The sequence below is a fragment of the Calypte anna genome, chromosome 1 (genome assembly GCF_003957555.1).
Source record: "Calypte anna isolate BGI_N300 chromosome 1, bCalAnn1_v1.p, whole genome shotgun sequence".
NCBI lineage: Eukaryota > Metazoa > Chordata > Aves > Apodiformes > Trochilidae > Calypte > Calypte anna.
The window spans coordinates 5,758,271-5,778,241 of record NC_044244.1 but is presented as its reverse complement, the minus strand read 5'-3'; the positions used below and the strand labels follow the sequence as shown (position 1 = coordinate 5,778,241).

Below are 19,971 nucleotides of genomic sequence, written 5' to 3'. Positions count from 1 at the left end.
CCCATTTATCCCAGCAGTGTAAGTAAAACTTCTCCCTAGCAAGGCAAGCAAAGATTGCAGGCTGTGTGGTACTTTTCTTCAATAAGAAATTCAGAAAAAAACCCCAAACCTATTAGGAAATCTTAGAGGGATATCATTCATTAGCTGATAACGTTGTACTTGCACCTATTGATATTATAAGCATCTGGGGCAATAATCCCATCTCCCTCTGTGCTTGTCCCTTTCTGGGACTAAAAATATCCCAACTCACCAACCTGATTTTAGTTGATTTTCACCACCCCATTATTGGAATATTATTCCTAGTGAACATAAAATCTAAATTCTAAAAATATAGCCCCAGTGTATATTCAGAGTGTCCAAAAGCAGATAGAGATCTTGTCAGTCAATATTATTCTTTCCTGCTGGAGCAGAATTCTGTATCATTCTTACATCCTCAGAAATGTCAGCTCAGGTTCAGTTCTGACTTTGAAACACCAGGATGCCCAAGCTACCTTTTCACGTTACATTCAAGAAGGAAGAAGTTTTCAGGACAATAGAAGTGATCCAGATACAGCTTTAAATGGAAGATGATTAAGTCACCTAAATTTATATTCACTGCTGATGTAAACCACAGCATGTAACATTTCCAGTCACTACACAGAAATCTGTCCAGACATTTGGTGACCTCTCCCGGCCACAATTTCAGGGGCCAATTATAAAAGAGGCAAGGTGACAGTCATTTTACACACAGAGACCCTTACCTAGTGCATTAGAATGTAGAAGTAGAAAAACAAATTTTAAAAAAGAAATCTAAGAATGTGTAAGAATATTTAGGATAATGGTGTCCTTTCAGCTACCCTTGAAACATTTGATTTCAGCTACACCCAGAAGAAAACCAGAAATTGCTGCCATTAGAACATCTTCTCTGAGTTTGGGATCTCTTATTGGAGAATAAGTTTAATTAAGTGTGGGGGATTTTTTAAAATCTCATCTTATTTCATAACACTTTGTTGTTTTTGTATGAAGTGGAAAAAAATAACTTGCAAAACAAGTATCCCACATTCTGAAAGCTCTTTTTGGAACATATGGTCTTATCCTTCAGAAATTATGAGTTCTCTTGACACAGGCTGTGACAATCAAGTTGCATACGAAGTACTGCTATATTATAATTACTCAGTTATGCCAGGCTTTTCAACAAAACTTTTCCAGAAGTTGCTGTCACTCAATTTCAAATGTGCATTCAGAGATTTGAAGCTTTAATGAGCCTTGATTGAATTAAGTAAAGGCCCCACCCAGCCTGTGAAGGCAATTTCTGCTGAGCTCCTTGGCAATACACAGCCCCAGGCAAGAAACACCAAGTCTGAAGCAACATCCAGAGAGTTCAGAAAGCTTCAATGTAGAAACGAAGTTTCCCAGGAAAAGGGGCATCAACACACTCCCATCTCCTGGGAACAGATGGATCCAACACATAAAGCTTTGTGAAACGAGAAATGAGCCAAGCTGGAAGTGTGGTACCGTATTACAAACTCTGCTTGCATTTCCTCCACACCTAGCTATAAAAAGACTCATTATTGACATTATGTTAATACATTTCATGGGGGACACCAGATAGTCTCTTAACTTAATAATGGACTGAATTTGGCTGCTGCATTAGCTGGTGCCCATGCCAGTTGCATTTTAAATCGAAATTTGAATTTAGTCTGGATGGAATTTGCATCTCTTCCAATCAATTCTGAACAACTGCAAACCCCATATTTTAAAGAGCTGTGCCCAGTCACTTTTCAGTGAAGTGCACAGTTCCTGATTTTGTCAGCTATCTCTCTGCCATTGCCCTTCTAAAATCCAGAGCTTCCTCTCCCAAGGATGCAGGGAAAAAAAAAAATTAAATTGATATGGTCTGACAGCTCACTTCAGCACAGCAAACAGAGCCACATAAAGCTTATCCACCACCCCAGTGAAATGTAAATACAGTTTAGGGCTGAACATATTTGGAATATGACTCTGCTCACAGACTACACCCTGGCTCATGGACTGAAGCTGCAGAAAACAGCAAACCCTTCAGCCACCCACCAGACATGGTTGCAGCAAGCTGGATCCACAGATGGGAGCTCTTCATGGGTCAGCAGCCTCCAAGCCTCCTGCTCCACAAGATGCGAGTAGATCCTCTGAACACACCAAGCAGATTAGCACAGAAATAATTCCAGCCAGTGGCCAGATATTCATTCTGGGGACCTGCCAGACTTTCCAATCAGCCAATTCATTTTTAAAGACAGTGTCTTATTAGCGCCTTCCAGTTCCTGAATTACTTTGCTGAGTTTTTCTAATGAGACAGCAATCTGTTCAAGGGTATTAAGAGAAGTAAATGATAGACCTTTCCTTTCTGATTTGATTACACAGGTGTATTCAAAGGTTAGAAGGATGACAGCAGGCTGGAACACAGGAACACTGGAGCAGTTGTAAATTACAATCCATGCAAGAACAGTAATATGAGAAGGGGCTTTTACAGAAAATGGTCATCTTTTCCTCTACCTCCCCTAACAGATAACACACATTGTACATCCCCCTTCCCCTTTCAGTGAACCAAAGTACGATGCTTAGCCCTACATTACAGAATTTTCTGTATTCATAACCAATCTAAACAAACTCTGAATCAGCTCTTTTCCTCCCATTTACATTTTACTGACCTTTAATTAAACCTGTTCAGCAAGGCGCAATTTATAAACACATTTTTCTAGTTCTGATTCCCAATATGCAAGCAATATCAAGAAACGATGCTGCTTTCTCCCAGAAAGATAACTAAATGCTAGCATTTAATGCTCAAAACCACACAAAATATTCTTCCTGTACTGTAGCCTTTAATCCATCATCTTCAATTGTGTGATTTGACAAATGGTACCATGCAGTAGGACCCCAACATAATTACAGTTCCCCCCAGCCATATCTTATTTCAACAAACAAACAAACTAACAAAAATTCCCGTCAGTCTCACCAAATTATGGCAAAGATAACAGGGAAACTTTTCCCCCTTAGCTTCACCTATTTCCAGCATGGACTTTTTTTCCATGGGAACCCTTCTGTAGATACCCTTCAAATAAACAGGGAGAACAGACAGGAATGATTCACCTCACTCCATTATCCATCTGCCAAGTGCTGTGGGATGAATCCCTTCACCTGGGAAGGTGGGGAACTCTTTCAAAGCCAAGTAGGAATAACACAAACACCCTGCAAGCAGGGAGCGACATTTCCATTGGAAATGAGGCAGTTTTGATTTTCACTTCCTTACTAAAAAGTTTAGATTTTATATTGATTTTTATTACATAATTTCCCCGTCTTTCTGTGAACATTTCCCATAGAAAAACACAGCTAGAAACCTCCAATAATAAATGAGTTGCAAAACAAATAAAAAAACCCCAACATCTTCAATGGCAACCATTTTATACAAAACACAACAGAAATCACACACTGAAACTGAAAAACTTCTAGTAGAATGGCATGGAGAGAACCTTAGTTTTCACAGCTCATGTACACTGATGTGCTAGAGCAGGTCCAAAGGGCAACTAAAATGGTGAAGACCTGGAGCACAAATCTTACCAGAAGCAGCTGTGGGAACTGGGGTTGTTTAGTCTGGAGAAAAAGAGGCTGTGGGGAGACCTTATTGCTCTCTGAAACTGCTTGGTGGAGGTTGCAGTGAGGTGGGAGTTGGTCTTCTCTCCCAAGTCACAAGATATAAGACAAAAAGAAACAGCCTCAAGTTGCACCAGGGGAAGTTCAGATTGGATATTAGGAAACATTTCTTCATGGAAAAAGTTGTCAGGTTCTGGAACAGGATGCTCAAGGAAGTGGTGGAGTCACCTTCCCTGGAGGTATTTAAAAGCTGTATAGATGTGGTGCTTAGGAATATGATTTAGTGGTGCACTTGGCAGTGCTGGGTTAACAATTGGACCTGATAATCTTAAAGGTCTGTGGTGTTTTGGGTTGAACCATGCAAGAGCATCCTAGTCATTCAATGCCTGCTGGAAGCATAGAACTGGGTTGGGTTCCTTCAGCCTGTGGATGAGGTGATTTGTGAGAAAAGACAGTAAAAATCATTCTTAGCTGGCAATTTTGCTCTACCATCAACAGTACACATGCAAAAATTAAATGTGCTCTATTTCTATTTATTTTTTTGCTTTTCAATGCAAAACTATGTCTTTCCTGAACTCAAATACTGTCCCAGCCCTACCCAGTAAACTCCTGTCAACTGAACACTCCTATGCGGCTGCCCTTTTTTGACCCTGGTTATGGGAGCACAAGTCACAGGTTACAGTATTAATCCATGCAACTTCTGCCCAAACTTCCAAGATTCAGGAGCTCTGGAAGAAAGAAACCACTCCTGCATCCCTTTGATGTCCTCCATCAATCCAGCAACATTTAGATGGTAACACATTGTGTGCAGTCACAAAAGAACATATTTTAAATAGTAGTCTTATTACAAATTTGTAAACACAGCTAAGAAACAATAATACCTCCCTTTGTACTTGCTTTTGGAACAGCTGCTGTCACTGTTGCAGAGCATCTGCAAACTGGAAGGTAACTTAGCAAATACCTCCAAAACCCTCTCCTTAATGAGTAGGTAAGGAGTGACAATTAAAACCTGAGCTGCAGCAAGAGATACTTGTGTTTCTATGTTCCCTACCTTCTAGCTTTTAGGACTGATTTCAAGCTTTAGTTAATAAACTGGATGTGAGGTGGTTGAAATTAAACCAGTGAAGTCAAAGTTTCCATAAGCACCAGAAGGATGCAGTCTAGCTCAACCACTCTTCCTTTATCTTTTAAAAGAGGTTTGGTTTTATTTTTAAGTCTAAAGATCAGTCATTTGCTCCATCTGATGACTGCTCTCAAAAAAACTAAAGTAATTTCTTGGCTTATTACCGATCTTTCCTGAGGTCAGAAACAAAGTTCACCCTCTGGATTGTGATGGAAGGCAAGAGATTCTGATGGCTTCATGGGAAATTCAGCACAGATGAGCTCAAGGAAAGGAAAAGGCCAGGATGTGTAGAAAAGTGCTTCTTGTATGGGCAGCAGGAGGCAGCTCCATGTGTAGGAGGTGAGAGAAGGCAGCACGCTGGGAGTGGGAGAAGGCTACAAAGAAAGTCAGCTCTGCGTGGAGAGTGAGGAACATAAGGAATATCACAGCGTGTGGGATGAGATGAGAACAGAGATGTAGGTTTTTAGAGAACTTTAAAACAATTATAGGTTTTTACCATGGGAGGTTCTGTTTGACTAGATCAGAGCACTTGCTTCCTTCTTACGTGCCTGGAATTGAAGCTTTCTCTGAAAGAGCTTGCTAACACTATTCCATACTTTCAATTATCATTTAAAAAAAAAATGCTTTAAGATAGTTTCTAGATATGTTAAAGCCTTACTGATGAAATCTTAAATATAATTTACATATCTAAGTCATATTTGCATTCAATAACAAGACAGCTTTCCCGTATGGAGCAAGCCATCAATAGGCTCTTTACTAGCATCTTGCTGAATTTCCCTGGCTGCAAGAATTTATCTCAAATTCAAAAGGCTGCAAATTTAGCTAAAAGAAAGGAGATAGTGATATCATCAATGATAGGTATCTTTGCCAAATTTAGCCTGATGGGTACACATTTTAACATGTGTATGTTGTTCAAACACCACTTGGTATATCTTCAGGAGCTTTACAAGAGACACAAGGTTATTTTTTTAATTTAATGTTTGGGGGGGTTTTCCATTAAAAAGAAGGGAGAAATTGTTCATACCCTTCTTACAAATAAAGCACAAAGTGTCAGTATCTTTCCACAGTACATCTGCACACTTCCCTGAGGGATTTTTCATTATAAAAATCATATCTCAGTTATCAAGTCTTAGAACCATAAAACACATATGGGATACCTGACAGAAGCCTTTTTTTTTCCAATCAGGAAATACGAGTAAGAAAGACTGGTGGCTGAAGCAGATTTTTTTTCTTTTCTTTTCTTTTTTTTTTTTTTTTTTTTTAAAGCATATTTTGAGAACTTCTGAATATAAGGAAGACTGAAAAACAGTAAGAGAAGCAAAACATCTCTGATGCATCTGGGAGAAGCAGCCCACTTGTGAGTGTTGCACAGGCAGCACTGGGAACAGGAAATTCATGTTCAATCCCAAGTATAATTACAGGGTGAGCAGAGAATGGACTGAGACAGCCCTAAGGAAAAGAACTTGGGGATGGTAGTTCAGGAGAAGCTCAACATAAGCTGGCAACATGTGCCTGCAGTCCAGAAGGCCAAACACCCCCTGGGCTACTTCAAAAGAAGTGTGGCCCAAAGGTCAAGGAGAATATCTCTCTGCTTTTGTAAGACCCCACTTGAAGTACTGTGGACAGTTCTGGAGCCCCAACGCAAGAAGGAAATAGAGTTGGTGGGGCAAGACCAGAGAAGCACCACAAAGATCACCAGAGGGTCAACCTGAAGAAGGGAAGTCTCCAAAGAGAAGCTACAGCAGCCTTCCATTACCTGGAGAGGTTAGAGGAAAGCTGGGATAGGACCTTTTACAAGGCCATGTAATGAATGGATTTAAGCAGAGAGTGGGTAGATTTGGGTTAGATATTAGGAAGAAATTCTTTACTGTGAGGTTGGTGAGACACTGGCACAGGTTGCTCAGAGAAATTGTGGCTGTGGCTGCCCCATCCTTCAAAGTGTTCAAGGCCAGGTTGAATGGGACTTAGAGCAACCAGATCTAGTGGGAGGTGTCCTTGGTCATTGAGGGGGGTTAAGGCTACATGATCTTTAAGGTCCCTTCCAACCATAACCATTCCATAACTTTTTTTGTTTGTTTGTTTGTTTTGTGTGTCTTTTTGCTTTGGACAGATTGCTTTTTCTTATGTTAGAGTTGATGCTTCACTGTAAGATCTGTATAGACATAAAACCTATAAGCCTGTAGAAGGTCAGATGAGAATGGATTTGATGTGTGCAGAACACAGGGAAATGAGGGGGGGGGAAACTTGGGGCTATTACTTATTTATTAGTAATCCTTATTTCCTTATTTATTGTTTTTGTGAACTCAAAACATAAACCTTTAAATCAGTGCCTTGTCTCACAGAATGAAGTTAATCCAAACTGAATTTACAGAAGGGAATTTTCTACTATCATTATTTTAGTCCACCCAAAGAAAGCTTCTCAGCTGGAAGTCAGAGAGAAGAAAACTGGACATATGTATCTCTTGAAAAGGTAGAACATCAGGAGTTATAAAAGCTCTAAAAACCATAGAAAACAAGGATGTAACTCATCATCTTACTGGTGTGAAAAGAGTTTTGGCTACAGACTGAGATTTTCCAGCAGGTATTTCTTCCCATTTCTGCTTCTTCTTGACCTTGCCAGCCTGTCTTTCAAAGCAGCTGCCAGATAATACCAGATGAAGAGATGAACCAGTAGCTTCCCCTGAACAACAACTCTTATGCTGCTGTAAAATAAAAAGCTCCTGTCACATGTTTTCTATTATCCAGCACCCACTAACAAGACCCTACAGCATTCCACAAGTTAATAAAATATAATCTAGTTAAGATCAAAATTTCAAAACCTGCATTAGAATAGCAAGCCAAACCTGAATGCCAGATTTTCAACATCTGCCTGAGCTGTGAATTTTTTCAAATGGGTGAATATCTAAAAATGTCTGTTACGTCCCTGGCACTGAGAGGCAAATTCATCACAGGAATTTATTTCCCATTTATATCACATTACCTGATGGAGCTGCTGAAGAAAGTCTATCACTCACAAGATAAAATGGAAGGCAGAAGAAATGAGGTAGAGTCTCTCACTGCCTTGCTCTAAATATACAGTACTATGAGCAAGTACAACTGAAAACATTTTTCTCTATCCTTAAAGTAATTTTTTTTTTTTTTTAATCACCCCAAGTATGTGCCATTCATCAGACTCACTGTTTTTACAGGAAAACTTCAAGCAATCAATCTAAAACCCTTATATTAATTCTTAGAGGTTCAGAGACTGGAGAAGTATAGGGGTTGTGGCACGAGTTCATGCATAGCTCAGCCAAATCAATATCCCCTTTAAACCACATCACTCTTTTTCACCTTGCAACTTTTGAAATAGAAGATAGAGTTCCTGCTTTAAATGAATATTTTTCTTGTGTGATTTATTTCCCCATTTCTACACGTGCAGTATTATTATCCTGAGGGATACTCTGGGTTTTTTTCCCTTTTCCAGCTACTGAACTGTTATTTCCATAGGCATTCTCCCTAACAGAGAGGAAAAACATCACTACTGCATCATTTCTATAAAAGTAAGTTATTATGAAATGCCAATTAAAAGTTTCTGCTACTGTCCCCTCCTAGTGAAGAGAACACTTTCTTTGGAAGTAGGAGGTAGCAGTTGGACACACAACTCTGGACAAAATTATGCAGCTCCTCTGAAGAATAAGCCAGGGGAAGGGGAAATCAATCAAGCAATTAAAGTAGCTTCATCATCAATAATTTTCTGAAGTTTTAAACCAGTTGGAATATTTACAGGTAGTATGCCAAGTTTCTTTTGTTGCCACCTTCTTCCTCTGGTTCCATGATTTTCTGCTGATGCCAGGGCTGGCGGCTGCACTGAGTCCAGAGCTCCTCTGGGGTCAGAGGTGCAATATCTATTCTGTTATTAGAGAAATTACTCAGTGCAATTTCACAGTTCAGCAAAACAGACTTACTTCTTGTATGCACTGTGTGCACATACCTTAAAGAGCACAAAGTTTTTCTGCTTCTACTCCTTCATGAAAACATCCATCTTTTGCAGCTTTAGAAATGTTAGCGAGCATGGTTTCTTTTCCTACTTAACTTTAATAAGGAATTACTACCTTGCATATAATCAGGTTTCTAAAGGACTAGATCTCCCTCTCAGCTATAAATTCAGAAACAAACAAGTGAACTCTATGCTTTAGGTAAAAATTGAAGAAAGTAACAGGTGGCTTTTTAGTAACATGATTACTTTTATCATTACATTCTGCATATTCAGTGTTAGCAGCAACCATCTCCTCTTGTGAATGACTTTCCAAATTCAATTGCTTTATTCAAGTTCTCTGTTTATTTCTGCAGGGACAGGACTGCAGAAAAGCAATGCTATTTCTGCAATATTTTATTTTGTTTACTCTCAATGAAAATGAGAAGGTCCTTTTTACAGCTGCACAGCCTGTAATGTCAGCTCCAAGCAATCAGCTAAAAAAAAAAAACAACAAAAAAAACCCACAGTCACTTTGCAGGTTTAAAATAAAATTTAAAAAAAAAAGAAAAAGAAAAGAAAAAAGAAGAAATCAATTCATGTTGTCACAGTCTATCTAGAGTCATATTGTCCCCAGCCATTGATACAGAATGAGAACATCTGGGGATTCAATTACTCATGACATGAATAATAATATTTCATTTTAGTTAAATAAAACTTAGTTGCAGGAGCTCCTGCTTGCTTCACCATGTGATCCTGGAATGATAACAGCAACTGAGACAAGCCACAGTCTCTTTGGCATCCCTGAACACAACAGTTGTGTTGCATCTGAAACCCAAACAGATAATCTTTAAAGAAAAAAAATTTTTTAACATCTATTTAAAGATGGGCTCCTGAGCTCTAAGTCCTAGCAGTTCTCTTAAATGTCACAGCCACATTTTAAGAACTTGAATTAACAGCCTGGTTCAGAAGAGTAATACTTACCCTTTGAACCAAGGTCACTGGCACCTGTACTTGTCCAGCACTTTTGATTAACTCAAACCATGGATCTAAATTGTAATGGGCTCTTATTTTAGACTTGCACATTGTGATTCTCAGTTCAAGACAATGCTACTCAAGTATCTATGTCTATATTCTTTCTTAACCAATCAGAGCTGTCAGTGTTATTGACAAAGTTGAGATCAAATCAGATGATACTCATTTTATAGCAATGAGTAAGCAGCAACACTCATGCTAAAATTGCACTGATTTGTGCCATCACTTTGATATCAGCAGGGTTATTCTCCCAAATTAAGCATGTGAACCTTTGTGAGATGAGTGACAAATTTCAGAAGCAAAATAATCAGAAAAGGCTGAAAGTCAGCTCTCTATTCTGTGGGTCTCTGTTAGGTAAAGCTTGGCATCTTGTTTTCCCTCATTCTTTCTTCACGGGCGTTCACTGAAGTTGGATTGTGGCAAACAGAGGTGATTTGCACCCACCCTACATCATGGTTTTGCTGAGGCTTAAAAGTTCGCTGCAGAAAACAGTGTGAAAGCTCAAGAAACAAATAAATAAATAATCCAAGGGTCTAAGTGAAAAATATTTTGCATTATAGCCCAGCTAGGAGAAGCACCACGCTGGCACTTTGCTGTTGTGGAAGTGCTGCGTAGGGCACAACTTGCAAAATATATTGGGAGAACATACACAGAAAGTGGGGTAGGTCCTTGGTGGCTCCAAACCTGCAAAACATCATCACTAGTAAGAGAGTTATAGCACCACTGTGCTCTAAACATGTGAGTTTGGGGCTCACAGGCTGCTTCTGCTGACCACAGGAAAACTTGAGGGGTTACCTGCTTCTAGTGGAAAGGCACACATGGGAAAATCTGCATCACCTCATAGGAGAAGTCTCAAGTCAGCACCCTCAAAAAATAAAAAACAGTCACCAATTGCTGCTTGCAGGTCTCATATCTGGGTTTATGTAACTATCCAGTCCCACTGTGACCGTTGCCTTTTAAAAATCTGTAGTGTTTATAGACTCCAATAAAAATGTTTTTAATATAATGTAGATGAAGTATAAACTGTTAACTTTGAACACCGGGGAATGTGTTAGGCTCTTGGGTTGTTGTTTTGTTTTGGTTTTTTTTGGTTTTTTAAGCCTCTTTAAATAATTTACTAAGAATTGTCTAAGATTTGCATGTAATTCATGGCAAATTTTTTTGAGTCAAACAGTTGCAATTTGTGTAAATATTACAATAGCTATCATTTCATTTAAAAAGTGATGCTCAGAAGGCAGAGTACATTGAAGAAAGCATTCAGTGGGAGTTTCTGCTGTCCAAGGAGTCTCTGTGTGAGTTTCCTGACATTGTCCCATCCATGTCTCTTACCACTGCTCTACTGGGACCTATGGTAAGGATGACAAAAAACCTTGTGTATCAGCAGTTCACTTCCAACCGTCTATAAAACACATGAAATATGATAAACACCCTGCCTGTAGTGTAGCAAAGGTACTAAGAGGAAACTTCTCAATTTTGCCATGTTAACAAAGCTCTCTTTGACTTCAGTTGCTGTGCAGCTTCTCCAGAAGCAGATACATTTACACCCTCCCCACCACCAGGTGCATATTTATATCTGAATTTACTCCCACAAGTTTAATCCTGTGCACTGACTTTCTAAACAATGTTCTCATTATCTTCAGTGGTAAAACAACACATAAGAAAAGGATACACACAAGCTACTAACATGGAGCACAAATATTTGAGATGAGCTGGGAAATAAAGTGATGGGGGGGAAAGGCTTTGTACTCTAAACTGGTTTTCTTTGCTCTTTCTTACACTGCAATGGCCTCTCAAAACCCACCTGTAATGATCTCATTTGCTCTATCTTCATTCCATCTGCTGTTCAAAGGCTCATTTTTTGAGCAAATCCAAGAAATACCATTTCTGTGGCAGTCAAATGTTCTCCCCAGACCAGTGTAAATTTAACTTAAACCAGTAAGATATTGCAGTGCTATTAAGTGGAACAGATAATGAACCTGAATAACTGCTCCATCTTATTAGTGTAGCCCTCATATACCACCAGTCTTTCTTCAAGCCCTGCTGCTTAGCATTCCTACTGCCTGATTTCAGACTAAAATTAGATTATTGGAATGCGTGTTTTTTACAAGAGGTCTTTTATTTGCTCCATAAAGTATTTAGCACTCTTTAGGCACTGTATAAATAAAAATAATCACGATCTTGGAATTCACCTTCAGGAATGGAAATGAAGAGATCCGAATCCTTTTATTTCTGCTGTACATTATCCTCATTGGGCACGTTTGGATGACAATGCTTTGTAAGATGAGTTAAAAAGATGCTTGGAAGTCTGGTAAAGGTGAATAAGAGAAAAAAAAATAAAGGAATATACTCTCTACTTTTAGAGTTTTACAATAGGGAATAAAAATAAAAGCTGAACCAGACTTCTAAGATAAAGGTCTGCTGTTAAAATCATTAGTGTCCGTGAGAGATGCTAACAACTGCTGGTGAAAAATGGTTGTGGGTTCAAAACCTGTCACAGAGTAAAATCACTTACACTCATTTTAAGATTCAAAGGCTATGTCTAACTAGGAGCTCTTTCTAGACTGCAAACGGTGATTCCTGAGGACTCTGCACTGTGAAAAGAGTTACTGCCTGCTGGGTCAGAGCCATATCAAGTCCAACAATAATTTTTGTCTGACTTTTCCCCCCCCTCCTTGCCAGGGTCTATATTTAGGACTTAAGCACCAAATATTGTAAGGTTTTTTTGAGGTTAAGCATGCCAATGTCCTCAAAACTCCAGTAGACATCGGCTTACATCATTTAGCACTTTTAACACTTATAAAACTCAGGCTCACCTTAAATTAAAGCTATCATTCAGTGAAACATCCAGTCTATGCTATTTCCCCAGGCTCCACTTGCAGGCAATGGAGAAATAAACACAGTTCCCCAAGGTTATTCAACCCGTCCTGATATAAGGCACCTCATTCACTTCATTTCTCCCCTTGTTCTTTACACTGAGGACTTTTGTGGTAGTTATATTTAGGCAAAATGAATCCTGCCATTGGTATCCTAGTCATTTTTTAATGCAAGTCATCAGTAAGCACATATGGATAATCACCTCTATGCTCCTTAGGCTCCTCTTAAGATTTCAAAAATATCTCTTCAGAAAGGGATCAGATTGCACATAAGTGTGTTTTAAGAGTAACATTAGCTGTAGAAAACATATTTCAAAATGGATGTGAAAAAAATTAAAATTTTGACAGCTACCAGAAGGAATAGCTCTATCTCACATTTTATAGATGTTGAAGCTTTACTCAGAAAAAATAAAAATCAGGATAGTTCAGAGACAACTTGTGTATTATTTCCTCAAAATAACCCAGATTCACTTACAATACCATCAAACCCATTATTATACCAAGCAATTACTGTAATTTATATTACAACATCTCAGAAAGACCAAACGACAACAGGGCCTTCCTATACAGCACACACAATGGGTAAAAGGCTGTTCTGCTTGTAGTACAGAAAAATAGCTCAAAGGTTAGATGAAAGAAAACAGTATTTAGAAATGAAAATCTGAGGCATACAGAAAGGTCAAATGTAAGATTTTTTTTTTTTTTTTAAGGGAGTGATTAGTTAAATTCAAATCTAAATTTACAATAATTATTTTCTTCAGAAAATGGCATGCATCCAAATTATGGAGAACCTGCTCTTTAAGATAGTTGACTTGACAGCATTTAAATATTGAGAGCTGGAATAATGTGGTTTCAGAAAAAGATACAAGATGATATCATTTCCAAAGACTAACTCTGGGTAGCTGCATATAGTTTGACATTCAAGAGATTTTAATGTCATCAGCTACCACTGCCTGCCACCCAGGATGAACAACATTTTCTTGACCTGTTATTTATATGCCACTAAATGGAAGTGAGTTTTGAGAAAGGATTTGGAGGTGGTAATAGGAACTTCTCCATTAGAAGAGAGAGTCACAAGTGGACTATGCCAAATCCCTGCTTTATTTAAGGGAGAATAAATCTTCAGTAAATTTTGTACCAAGGTGAGGGAAATTCTGCCATATATTGGCAGAGACATGCATGGTGTAAGTGGATGGGTGTTCAAGCCTGACATGACTGGCAAAGCAGCACGGGTGACATCCCCAGCACATAAAACATGGGAGGTAAAGGTACAACCTGGGGTTCTCTGAGTGAGAGAAATTGCTTGACAGAAGATCTGAGAGGGGACCAGAAAAGCAAATAAAGAAGCTAATCCCAGCTCCCATGGTCTATGCAAAACCAATGAAGACAGCAATTGAGATGTCAAGCAGGTCTTTAGTCCATGCCCCTATTGCTGCCTGGAAAAAATCCTTTTCATTTTATAGTAATTAAAATGCTCGTAGATGTTTTATTAACTCGCTCTACGGAGTCACACAGATTTTATAATTCATCTAGGCACTTATAAATAGTTACTTGGGTTAGGCTGTCAAGACAGAAATTATTCAAAACCTTGTGTACTTAGCTCCTTGGAAGACATATCATTCCCTAACACAATGGTATTAGAAAGACTGCTGACAGATAGTGATCAAGAGATTTCATTTTGCTTGTCATATGGTGGGTTAGATAAAAGCTTAGTTGCATTAGATTTAAATAATGGTGAAGTTGCAGGTTAACATTTTTCAAAAGTACTAAAGTGACTTCATTACTTAAATTCTATTTTCAAAACGCTGTAGACACACAAGAATATCAGTCTCTGCAGTAAACGAAACTTAGACATTATTAAAGAAATTTGGGTAAAGGTGGGGAACAAAAACCCTAACCCAAGAGGGCTTAAAATTTGTACCTTCTCCAGACCACTGGCTTAAAAGACAAAAAATTTGCAAATTATTACAACTCTAAGACAAGCTAAAGATTTCATTTTCTACTTGGAACACACTTGATTTTTTTCACATCAATGTATCCATGCCATTATACATTATTGCAGATTTCCTCCCACCCACCTGAAAAAAACTCTAAATGAGTTTTTAAATGGCCTTTACCTCAAAATACAGGTTTTGCTGAATTTTGCTTGAGACTTAAGCAAAATATGACTTAGAAATATGACTTAAGCAATAGTGCAAATTATTCTAATGACTTTTTTTAACACTAAATGAGAAGACCTTGGAGGAGGAAATGACAATTTAAATTTGCTCCCCCCCTCCTAAGTGAAATGTAAAATTGAGAGACAATATAAAAGTGGGAAAGCAGCCTAAATTTTACTTCTGTTATCTTTACTAACCTAGTATTAAGCAAATAAATAATCCATGTGGTTAGTCTATATTTAAAATATTTGTTCTTCTTTAAATATAAAATAACTTTCACAGAAACAAACAGAAGTGGCTAGAGACTGGAATCATTTCTTTGATATTGAAGCTGAGCATTTTCTCATTTAAGCTCCAAACATCATCTCCCTGGTGCCCATAGGGCTTTGCACTGTGCTAGAGCATATTTACTGCTCCCCTCGATCACTTAGCTTGTTATGAAAGGGTGGCTGCAAGCTTAGGTACACCAAGGAGCTTATCTTCATTCATTAATTGTTCTGTATCAAGTTTAATCAGTGTATTTCTCAAGTGAAGCTATATTCCTTCTAATACTTTTATTTTGGTCTGTTATCACAGGTACCATCTATGCAATGTTGAGAACAAATATAGTTTGAAATAGGGCTGCCATAGCAGCTACAGAACAGCTAAAAAGAAAAAAAAAATAGGCCAGACCTTTATTAAATTTTAAAGTATGCCTTTGCTACACTCTTGTAAAGATCCAAATAGGGTATTCAAATCTCTGGAGATCACCAGTATAATTTCTTTATCATGTTCCATTTAAAATTTAATTATGTAGTCTACAACAAGAAGTATCTGAGTACTCTAAATAGGTCATGCAATGAACAACTTAATATTATTATAAAGTTTTCCTTGTGAAGATCTGTTCTTTGATGTGCTGTTGCAGACAGAAAGCCTTTCTTCGAACAAAAACAATGTACATTCATAGATAGAATAATGTCATTTAATATAAAAATTTTAAAGCTTCTTTATCATATTTTTAGTTTAAATTTTCAGTTCCTTCTCTAGCCTGAGCTTCTCAAAATCACCAGAAATCACTGGTAAATTAGAACTGACACAATATAATTGTGCTGAATATTTTAATAACTTTTTAATATCTTTCTTTGAATTGAGAAGGGAGATTTTTCTCATGAATGATTTTTTCTTTTTTGTTTTCTTTTTTTATAAATGACAACCAAAAATTAGTACCACCAGTTACTAAACCTTTCTGACATTCAGATAAACTACCCCAAGTAGACACATCTGCTCACTCTTACATTGCTTGCAGCAAAACCCCTTTCACCAGGTTTACAAATGCTTGGAAAGGATTTGATTAATCCTGACCACAAATGTACCCACAAGTCATTATTGCCCTGGGAAGAGGCATCATGTTTGCATGCACGAATCAGAGTTAGATTACCAGGATTAGAGAGTGCTTTTCCTGACCCACTGGACAAAATACAACAGGCACAGGGACTACGGGAAGGTGGTTTTTAGCTGCAGCATTTCAAGGTGCAACACCAAGAATTTTACAAGCTATGATGAAATTGCAGGGTAAGGATGGAAGAAGATGTGGTATTGGTGAGGAAATGAGACAATTGCACTGTAATGAATTAATAATGACAAAATGATTCTCTTGGAATTTGAAAGAACAACAGAAACTAATAGATTAATACATGACAACATGAGATTAAAAACCCCAAGGAACTGCTTGTTTAGAGAAATGCAGGAACAGCTGAACCCCTGAGAAAGGTGGAGGACCAGACAACCTGCACACAGCTGTAAACATTTTTCTTAAATCAAGACAAGATCATTGGTTTTAATATTTATAACACAATTACAATGCACTGTGCACATTGCTTTCATAATCTGATTTTTACTTGCAACATCTTGCCACAACTGAAATTAAAGCATTACAGTAATAATTAAAAAAAAACATTTCAGCAATCATTAATGGCAAGTATGAAGCCAGACATTTATTGAAGGATCTATACCTTTAATTTAAAATGGAATTCATCTCTGCAGTACAAGAACTTCATGTTTCCAGTATATTAATCATGTAATAACTAACCAATTAGGGCTATGTAGTCAAACTGGAAATATTTTAGCACTAAAGCCAGTGAAAGATACAGATGATCGGAGTTACTGACATTCCTAATCAAGAAGACAGCTATTCCACTGAATTAATTTTATTTTTTAAATTATTTTCTTTTTTTATATATTAAGATTTGTAATATTTTGCCATGAAGATGAGTGAAATCTTTTACATTTCAGGTAGGTCTGATAATTGGTCAGCACTTTGAGCACTTGGCAAAATTTCACCAATATATCTGCTTGTGTAACTGAAGATATCAAGTGATGGTAACTCATAAGAGGAAAGGTATTTGATAAATGAACAACTGATATAAATTACACAAGTTTGTATCTACAAAACAAGGTGACATTACAAAGGGGAAAAAACATCATATTCCATACATATCTACATTTCTAAAGATTAACAAGAGCCAATATAGACAACATGCACCATTAAAAAAAAAAGACACTTTCTCTCTTCCTTAGAAACAGAAATAACCTGTATGCATTATCATGCTTAAAGAGAACTGATTTTGTTGTCGAAATATCCTTTTTAACATTACCTATTGTATGAACTACAGTACTGATAACTATCACAGGATAACATAACCCCCCCAAACCATTATCTCATTAAAACCTCCTGCACCTCAAAAGAGCAAAACTGGTGGGAGAAGATTCAAGAGGACCAAGAGCACTGGGTTTTTTTGGCTCACCAAGCATCTCTGCAAAGTGACAGGTTACCATATCAGATTTTTTTGTTTCCCTTCTCTCCACCCTTTTCTCTTTATGTATGATTACAGCATTTTATTGCATCCTCTGACAGTATGTAGGCAGGTCTCTCTTCAAAAAACTCTATCACAGCTTGGGAGTCTTGTCTAGTTCTATCATTTCTTGAAAAGCTTTCTCAGCATAGAAGAATTCAGTCAACGCTATTTCCTGCTTTCCAAATGAAAATGTCTTAAGATCAGTGTTTTTTCCTCCTGCCTCCCAGTTTCCCTCCCTTCATCCCTCAGGTGAAATTTAAAGCAAAAGCCAAACTACCTGCAATGGGTGTAATTGCACAGCTGGAAGAAAGCCACATCTGGGTTTTTTTCTCATCAGGTGCACAACAGTGCTGAGCCTCAAAGCAACTTCACTGTGTGGCTTTTAAGTTGTGTAGTCTTGGCTGTGCCAGTATTTCAGAGTCATTTTGCCTGTCTATGGCATACAGTGTGTTCTCTGCACCTCCAGCTCTCCACATCCCAGCAGTTTTCCTTTGGGAAAGGATCATGTTCTGGCTCAAAAGGTTGTGCTTCTTTCAGCACCTTTCAGACACTGACACACAAATGCAGTACTGAGCAACTTGCTTACCTTGGTAGCGTTCCAGATAACTCTGTGGCAGTCTCTCTGAAAGACACAAAGTGAGGACAAATTAGCTTGGGTCTGAAAAAGCTATAAAATTTTAAAGATGCCTTTATACTGCTTGAATTTGTAGGAGTGCAGAGACACATCCACAGCTTCCTATGCAAACGCGTCACTCGCGGATGCGACGTCCGGATGATCATATACACAGGAATGTGAAAAACAGATGATGGAGTGTGATCTAAGGATTTCATCAGAATCAAGTTCTCAGTGGTTCAATTACTCATTTTTGAGGCATAAAATTATCACTATTCCAGATGCCAACACTTACGATCCTACATAGCCAAAATGTAGCACTGGGCCAATTTTCCAGTGGCAAAAGTTCCCTTTTTTTTCTGTACTGCAGCAGAAGCAAGACACAAGGCATATTTATAACCATGTCAGGCACTGAAAAAACCCAACATTAATGATAAATCTTCTTATGATGTTAATGTTAATGATAAATCTTCTTATGATGGGCTGAGGCAATCATTATTTTCCAAAGCTGTGATACCTGATGCGATTTGCTAGTTAGAATCTGTTTTGTGGGTTTGCAAGTTGTTTAAGGAAACTGAGTGTGAAATAGTGGAAGAGGGATGACATAACAACTATACTACCCTAAAGCATAATTAAATGCATTATCATTACCTGCGTACACATTTCTTAAAATACATACCCAATTTATTACCACTAGCTCCCCTCCTCAGCATATTTACTTAGACCTTATCCAAACATCAGGAAAACAGCTGGATAGCTCCAATTGGCCTTTCTCTCCCATGTCTAAGACTTTACAAATAACAGCAAGAAGGCATAAGAGAGTTTGTTGTCCCACACTTGACCAGAAGTCCATCTCGTTTCACACTTTGCTCACCCAGTTAGGAAATCTCTGTTCACTGCTTAAGCTTGCCACACAAAAGGCAACTGGTTAGCTCACACCCTGTTCACTTCAACTTAAATCCAAACTGCAAAATTTCACATCTGTAGCTTTGAACTTGTGGTATGGAACAGTTCTCAACATTACTCTCTTCTCCTTGTTTATCCCTGAGAAATAGGAAATCCTTTAATTCACTTTTACGTACAGAGGAGAAAAAACCCAAATAAATCTAATCTTCTTTTTTGAAGGGTGTGGTGGTAATTAAGACAGACCTCAAAATCTTCCTTGCCTTAACAATCTCCAAACCCATGGATCTAGTGATATCCAAGTATGGAACCAAGCCTAAACATTGTTGCTTCTATGATATAAACCTTAGAAATACTAATTTATTTACAAATGCAAAGAAAAAAAAATAAAAGAAAAAAAAATTTTTTAAAGGCTCATGAGGAACTTTGACATGTTCTGAAGCCACTTTTATATATATATATATATATATATAAATGGGGCAACTAGCAAGTTATTACAGTAAGAGCACAATAATTCAGAGCTCTCCTTAATTACTATATTCCCTGTGCTTCTGGCAGCATTTGAACCATAAGCAGCTACAAGGGTCTTGGATTTTTTAATGATTAATTTTTCTTTATTGAGCACTCCACAGTGACACCCGGGCTCTTTCCTTAATGGTTACAATGGTGATCGTAGACTCCATTACAGTGTCAGAGAAGATAAAATGGTCCCTCTAAACATGCACAGCTTTGCATTTTTGTGGAGTCTCTATCTTCAAGCTGTGCAGTTTGCTGGTCACAGAAGGTTGCCTTAAACCTCCCAGTGTTTTGCTTCAAAAGGCACAGTGCAGAACTGTGCTCAGCGCTTGCAAAGAGGAATAAGCAAAAAATAGAAAG

General features: G+C 37.9%; 1 protein-coding gene across 1 annotated transcript in view; it reads right to left on the bottom strand.

Moving 5' to 3' along the window:
- Positions 1–19,971, bottom strand: part of CELF2 (CUGBP Elav-like family member 2) — a 548,689-nt gene that overhangs the window by 284,295 nt on the left and 244,423 nt on the right. Inside the window, exon 4 of the mRNA XM_030469342.1 lies at positions 18,166–18,201. The gene's annotated coding sequence lies outside the window, so the exon portion shown is untranslated. The remainder of the gene's footprint in view (positions 1–18,165; positions 18,202–19,971) is intronic.